We start from the raw sequence: 7,024 nt of genomic DNA on the forward strand, positions 1-7,024 counted from the left end.
GTGACCAAATAATTTTTAAAAGTCTCTCTTAAATTTCTCAATGTAAAGCTAACTAATAATTACCGTAAAAAGTTGGAATCAAGAGACATAAATTTTATTATCCCTCTAATTATATTTTATTTTTCTTTTGGTAATTTCTTTGCTTATTCTAAAAATAAAGATCATTGATCTGGTCTCATCGAAAAACACTACTGGGTAAACAAAATAAATAACCACAACTAGTATAATTTCACACGTGACAAAATAATCTCTTTATTATCAATATATTTTAAAGGGAATATTTATATTAAGAATAATACAGAGATGGACCTTAAATTCCTGAAGAGTGAAGAAAACACTATTTAAAACATAATATAGAGGTTATGATGCCTTCCTAGAAAAAGGATTATTAAGTTAATATATAAATGATAGAAAAAAGTAAGATGCAGTGAAATGTTAATAGTTGTCCAAAGGAAGTGTCAAATGATAGGAAATTTTTATCTTATTGATGAATACAGGGCTTTGTAAAAGCTTAATCAAATAATTTGTGAGTAGGTATACACAATGATGGAAAATAAATATTCTCTACAGTGATATGAGTGCCCCGGTCACTTATTTTCTCATATATTAGGGATAATATAGCAGGATCTACACATGGCATAGAGAGAAAATTTCACAAGATCAACCAATTCCTCTGCTTCAGTCTCATGCTCACTGAATCCTGTGAATTACTAATTGGGTTCTTAAGCCACTAAATATTGAAGCAGATGTGGTCCAATTTGAGTCTATGGAAAGAAATATATCTAACAAAATTAATCTTAATACTCAAATACTCTTCTGGATTACAGATCAACCTGATTATTCCTAGGTGAACTGTTAAACTTGAGTCTGTGACCTACCTCCTGCTGCCTCCCCAAAAATCTGCCTGAGCTGCTGAAAACCCACTTTTACATATCAGAATTCTAACAACACTGCATGTGAACAGAAATAATGTTATCTTAACTCACAATGTGTTTCAATATACAAGCTGATAGTGTAGCTCATACTTTAATTCTTTCTTATGAGAAAGTAAAAATATGAAATTCACTTGAAATAATATGTGTTTGCAAATTTCAAATAAATGTATTTTTTGAAAAACCCACAGAAAACAAATTTAGAAGACCTAATGCATATGTCCCACAAAAAAAGTAAAGTAGAAAGGATATTGCATGGCAGATGCATTAGGCCATTTTTGTATTTTTAGAGCATACTTATATACATTAAAAAAAGCATTAATTTTCTGTCTAGTGTTCTTTAGTGTAAAATATGTTGTGACCCCTTGTAGTTTTGTAACTGGAATGACTTCTCTATGAAGCAATATATATTTCTTCATTCGAATTCAACTAAAGTATTTTATGACAACTACAAGCTGAAATAACATAATCGAAATTAATCATAGTAATGATAGAAAGTAAATGCATTGGTGGCAGTTGTTCATATGAAATAATTTTGGGTACTGGTATCTTGTAGAATATTAAGCAAAATGCAATGTTATAATAAGATAATTTCCAGTATGTACTGAATTTCACAAAATAAAGCATTTTATATAGTTTCTATTCTATATTTTGTACTTCTTAAATTTGGAACTTTTATAAGATGATACATCTGCTTAACCAAGTAAAATTTTTGCCACATTCGCTTTAATTTTATAGTCATAGCTCTCCTCACTATGCTTTTTCCTGTCCATCAGGAAATAATCCATTGTTCTCTATGAGCTACTAAAATGGGACTTTTGTTAGCAGGGTACAATTTCTCCATAAATAAGATCACTTTATGAGGTGAGAAGCATGTAAAATTCTGTTGGTATCTTAGTGTGGAGAGAGACTGAAATGCATAAAAACATCAGTAAAGGCAGGAATCCTTCATGTAGTACTGAAGACCCTACTTTGTCGCAGTAATCAAATTACTGAGATATGTGAGATAGAATATTACCTGCTTTAAGAAAATTGAAAAATTTTCCTACTCTTTCAAAGCTATATTTATTCAAGTCATATAACTGACTTCATGATACAGTTATATTCTTGCAATATAGATGCTGAAAAGTATGTGATCGTGACTGATATTTGTGTTCTAAATTCTTTGAGAACAATTTGTCCCATAAACCTTTTTGCCCTTATAATATCTCCTATAGTTTTTGTCTCTGTCGATGTTCACAGAGGTTTGATGATGGTGAGATATTTATTTTTTAAGGTTCTTTTGACATATGAGGATGCAAAGGGAATGAGGAAGAATGCTACTTTGTTCCACAAGGGACACAAGGCTGAAAGGTTCAAATTGTATTGATATTCATGAAGCAAAACAACCAACTCTTATTTTTGAAATATTGAACGTAAATGTACAGATTGCCAACAAACACATGAAAAGATGCTCAACATCACTAATCATTAGAGAAATGTAAATCAAAACTACAATTAGATATCACCTCACACTGGTCAGAATGGCCATTATCAAAAAATCTACAAACAATAAATGATGGTGTGGAGAAAAGGGAACCCTCTTGCACTGTTGGCGGGAATATAAATTGATACAGCCACTATGGAAAACAGTATGGAGGTTCCTTAAAAAACTAAAAATAGAACTATCAGATGACCGAGCAATCCCACTACTGGGCATATACCCTGAGAAAACCATAATTCAAAGAGAGACATGTACCACAATGTTCACTGCAGCACTATTTACAATAGCCAGGACATGGAAGCAACCTAAATGTCCATCAACAGATGAATGGATAAAGAAAATTTGGCACATATATACAATGGAATATTACTCAGCCATAAAAAGGAACAAAATTGAGTTATTTGTAATGAGGTGGATGGACCTAGAGTCTGTCATACAGAGTGAAGTTAGTCAGAAAGAGAAAAACAAATACCGTATGCTAACGCACATATATGGAATCTAAGAAAACGGTACTGATGAACCTAGTGGCAGGGCAGGAATAAAGACACAGATATACAGAACAGACTTGAGGACACAGTGAGGGGGTGGGGAGGGGAAGCTGGGACGAAGTGAGAGAGTAGCACTGACATATATACACTATCAAATGTAAAATGGATGGCTAGTGGGAAGATGCTGCATAGCACAGAGAGATCAGCTAGGTGCTTTGCAATGACCTAGAGGGATGGAATAGGGAGGGTGAGAGGGAGGCTCAAGAGGGAGTGGATATATGTATACATATAGCTGATTCACTTTGTTGTACAACAGAAACTAACACAACATTGTAAAGCAATCATACTCCAATAAAGACATAAAAAAGATTTTAAAAAACATTCCATTTTACATTTCAAAGACATTATTAGCTAAGTGATTAATTCACTAAAGTGCATTCAGACTGTAGAACAATGGCCAGGAGAAGATTGTTATTTGAGTTAAGAAAATACCTATTGGTACTTTAACATAGGCCAGTGTTGCTGAAAAAGTCAAGCTCCCTAGATGCATGTGACTTCCAGATGTCTTCTCTCGGAGGGTGTAGCAAAGCTACAGAGCTGCATAATAGGCTTTCCTTTCCCTTTGGGAGCTAATTTGATAAGAATTTTTTAAATTGTAGATGTTTGTAGTGTAATGCTCAGATAAAAATTTTTAGTCCCGTTGACACTCCAGTGTCTATACTCTCTTTTCCACATTTCAGGTCATGCACAAACTACATCTATCAAACGAAATTCTTTGTGAAACAAATCTTCTGCTTTAATTCCAGTTATTTTGGACTCCTCAGTTTCATCTGTTCATCACATGATTGTTTTCTCTTCCTGAGTGTAAACTCATCCATCCCTCTTGCTTCTTTAAGTGTTCCCTGGCCAGCCACCTGAATAGTGACACACTTTATCTGTACTCCTATAGTACCTGAATATACTCTATGCATTTTAATTCTTGATTCATTTATGTCATTCTATCCCAGATTATAAATTCCTTGATAATAAAATGATCATGCATCATTGTACTTGGATTTTCTCAGGAATTAACATAATGCCTGGCATGAAGTATGTGCTCACAAAATGATTAACTCTTCAATAGAGTGCATCTACCTATCTGCTTACTCAAGTCTTATCTGTCCTACAAGAAACATATAACCACCATTGCCAAGAAAAGCCTTCATACAGAGTTATCTTCTTTAACTCATTCAACTCCTGAATAGATTAACATACCAAAACAGAAAATAATACTAATTATAATACTAACATTAACAAAACTATTCTAAAAGAGACAATAGCACTAACAGTCATACAATTTTTGGCATGTATTGATTAACATGTATTATACAGTGTTCTAAGTGTGAGAAAATAAGTGATCCATCCAAGGCAATACAGCTTGGGCTGAGGCGCATCAGAAAGTGAATCTGAGGACTGTTTGAACTGAAAGCCCGCTGTAATTTTTGAATACTTTATGATATAGCTTTTATAAAGCATTTCATATTTGAACAGTATAAATATTTCAATAAATATCAGTTATTATTTTGTTTTCAATTTTATCTTGTATTGCTCTCCAGTTGGTTTATTTTATGCAAAACTTTGGTCTCAATTCCATAAAGCAGAGCACATACTTTCTCTCATAACCTTAACATATCTAAGTTAGAAGTGATATTTTAACACTTATCAAATAGCTATGGAATTGAACTGGCCCCAAAACGCAACAAAGCCATAGACATCAGTCCCGGTGAAAAAGATATGGAGGCCGTAGAGCATTGAATGCTAATTATTTGTAATATTACATTAAGTCCCCTACATACAAACCTTCAAGTTGCGAACTTTCAAAGATGCGAATGTGCATTCGCATGTCCAGTCACTTAAGTTAGTTCACATGTCTGGTGTACATTGTCACGTGCGCACATCCTCTACAAGTGGTCGTGCTTTTGTGCACTTTACTATACAGCACTGTATAGAGTATGGTAGTATAGCATTTTTATTTCAAGCCCAGGATGTCCAGAAGCAAGAGTAAAAGCAGTGGGATGTAGCTGGTACTGTACTGTACTTTTCAAGCTACTGTACTGTAAGATTAAGAATGTTTTCTTTATTTTTTGTGTTTGTTTTCATGTATTATTTGTGTGAAAAGTATTATAAACCTATTACAGTACAGTACTATATAGCCAATTGTGTTAGTTGGGTACATAGGCTAACTTTGTTGGACTCACAAATGCACTCTCAGAATGGAACTCATTTGTATGTAGGGGACTTATTGTATTTTAAGATTATTATGACCCTCGATTATCTAATTAGTTAAAATGTTAAAACACAAGTTTAGACTGAATTTTTAAGCAGATACAAAATGATATATATTCTGTAATATAATTCTCTCCAATAATTTTAAAAGTCAAAATTTGTGTCTAAAAGATGTGAATATTTTAATTATTTGGGGTTCAAATTTCATTATATTTCTTGCTTTTTCAAGTTTCTTGCCTAGAAACTTTGAAGATACGTGTTCTAAAAGTTATTTATAGAACCACTCCATTTAATATAAAATAAGGAAAATTATGTTTCTTCATTGACAGTAAGAATATGGCAAGTGTATATGCATTTATTTCAGTTTAGGTCTATGTTTCCAGCATTTTCCCAGTGCCTAGAAGTCTAAGCTTTCTCCTAATCACACTGTAGAAATTAAGTCTTTTTTTTTCCTGACATGGCTTTTAAATATTACCAGTTTCAACTCTTTAACCTCAAATTTAATCAAAAATTTAGAAAAAAAGAAAACCCAAATATTTCTAGTGTGCATAAGTTAGTTTATGAGTCGAAAAAACTAAAACTATAAACATGAACATATTATGAAAGTTCACCAAATTTCTGGATCTATCTTTCACTTTAGGATCAAAATCGAACGTATTAACGATATCAATATATCAGACAATCCATTAAACCGTATGCCTCTCACCTAGCAGTATATTTTGCATACATCACTGCAGCATTATCATAAGGATAATGTGGTCTTCTCTGGGTCACTCACATGGAGAATCTATTATCTTTACTTTAATTGTGCAGAATAGAGAATGATTATAAAAGTACTGCTTATATTTTGGAAACTCCTTTAAAATGGATTCTCCATTTCTTTGGGTGTTGTTTCACCTTCTTTTCAAAAATTTAATATTTGTTGAGAGACATGATTAACGCACAAAGAAGTCCGGAATTTTCAGTAAATATGGGACCCATTATAGTAACCCCCTCAGGAAAATGCTGAAGAAATCAGCCAGCATGCCAAGTACACTTGCTCCTTCTGTGGCAAAATCAAGATGAAGAGACAAGCTGTGGGCATCTGGCGTCGTGATTCCTTCATGAAATGGTAGCTGGTGGTGCCCGGACCTATAACACCACTTCTGCTGTCACAGTAAAGTCGTCCATCAGAAGACTGAAGGAACTGAAGGACCAGTAGAAGTGCCACCATTTAAATTTTGCTAGCCTATAATAATGGGTTAATTTATGTAACAAAAAAATAATATTTGTAACACAAAAATTAAAATAAAAAAGCACTAAGAACTGGGTGATTATAGGAAAAGGTAAACTTGCAAAAAAAAATTCAAACTACCCCCAAATTCACTTCTACTTAACTAATTCTGTTTAACTCTAATGTTTAACTAATATATCTGTTTCATAATCTACTCTATTTTACAGAAAGAACAAGGGTTTTATGAACCACACACAAGAAAAGAGACACAAGTGTAATAAGAAAAAGTAATTTAAGTACAAATTAGCTACTTGTTATTTATGAAAAAATTTTAAAATTTAAGATATTATTGTATAAGTTCAAAAATAAAAGAAGTTTCACAACAAATGTGATGTGAAAATATCTCATTATGAAACATTTTCAGAAACTGTAGTGATTAAATATAAACATTGCAGTGCTAAAACGGTAATAAGTATCACCAGTTTAAAGAACTGTGTGTCATTAAACCACATTTTGAGGTTCATTATTATTTCACTTGTAAGGAAATTGTGCTGTTTCAGAAACCATCCACTTTGTTCCTCATCATGACTTACTAGGAATGTCAAAGAAAATATCATTAATTACCAACAGTTTCATGTGTTAT

The 7,024-nt window shown here is 32.7% G+C and overlaps 1 pseudogene; it reads left to right on the top strand.

The window, feature by feature from the left end:
* The first annotated feature begins 6,110 nt into the window (after positions 1 to 6,110).
* LOC113624292 (60S ribosomal protein L37a-like) lies at positions 6,111 to 6,377 on the top strand (annotated as a pseudogene).
* The last annotated feature ends 647 nt before the right edge of the window (positions 6,378 to 7,024 follow it).

The sequence above is a fragment of the Aethalodelphis obliquidens genome, unplaced genomic scaffold (assembly GCF_003676395.1).
Source record: "Aethalodelphis obliquidens isolate GAN/ISIS:26980383/991018 unplaced genomic scaffold, ASM367639v1 scaffold13, whole genome shotgun sequence".
NCBI lineage: Eukaryota > Metazoa > Chordata > Mammalia > Artiodactyla > Delphinidae > Aethalodelphis > Aethalodelphis obliquidens.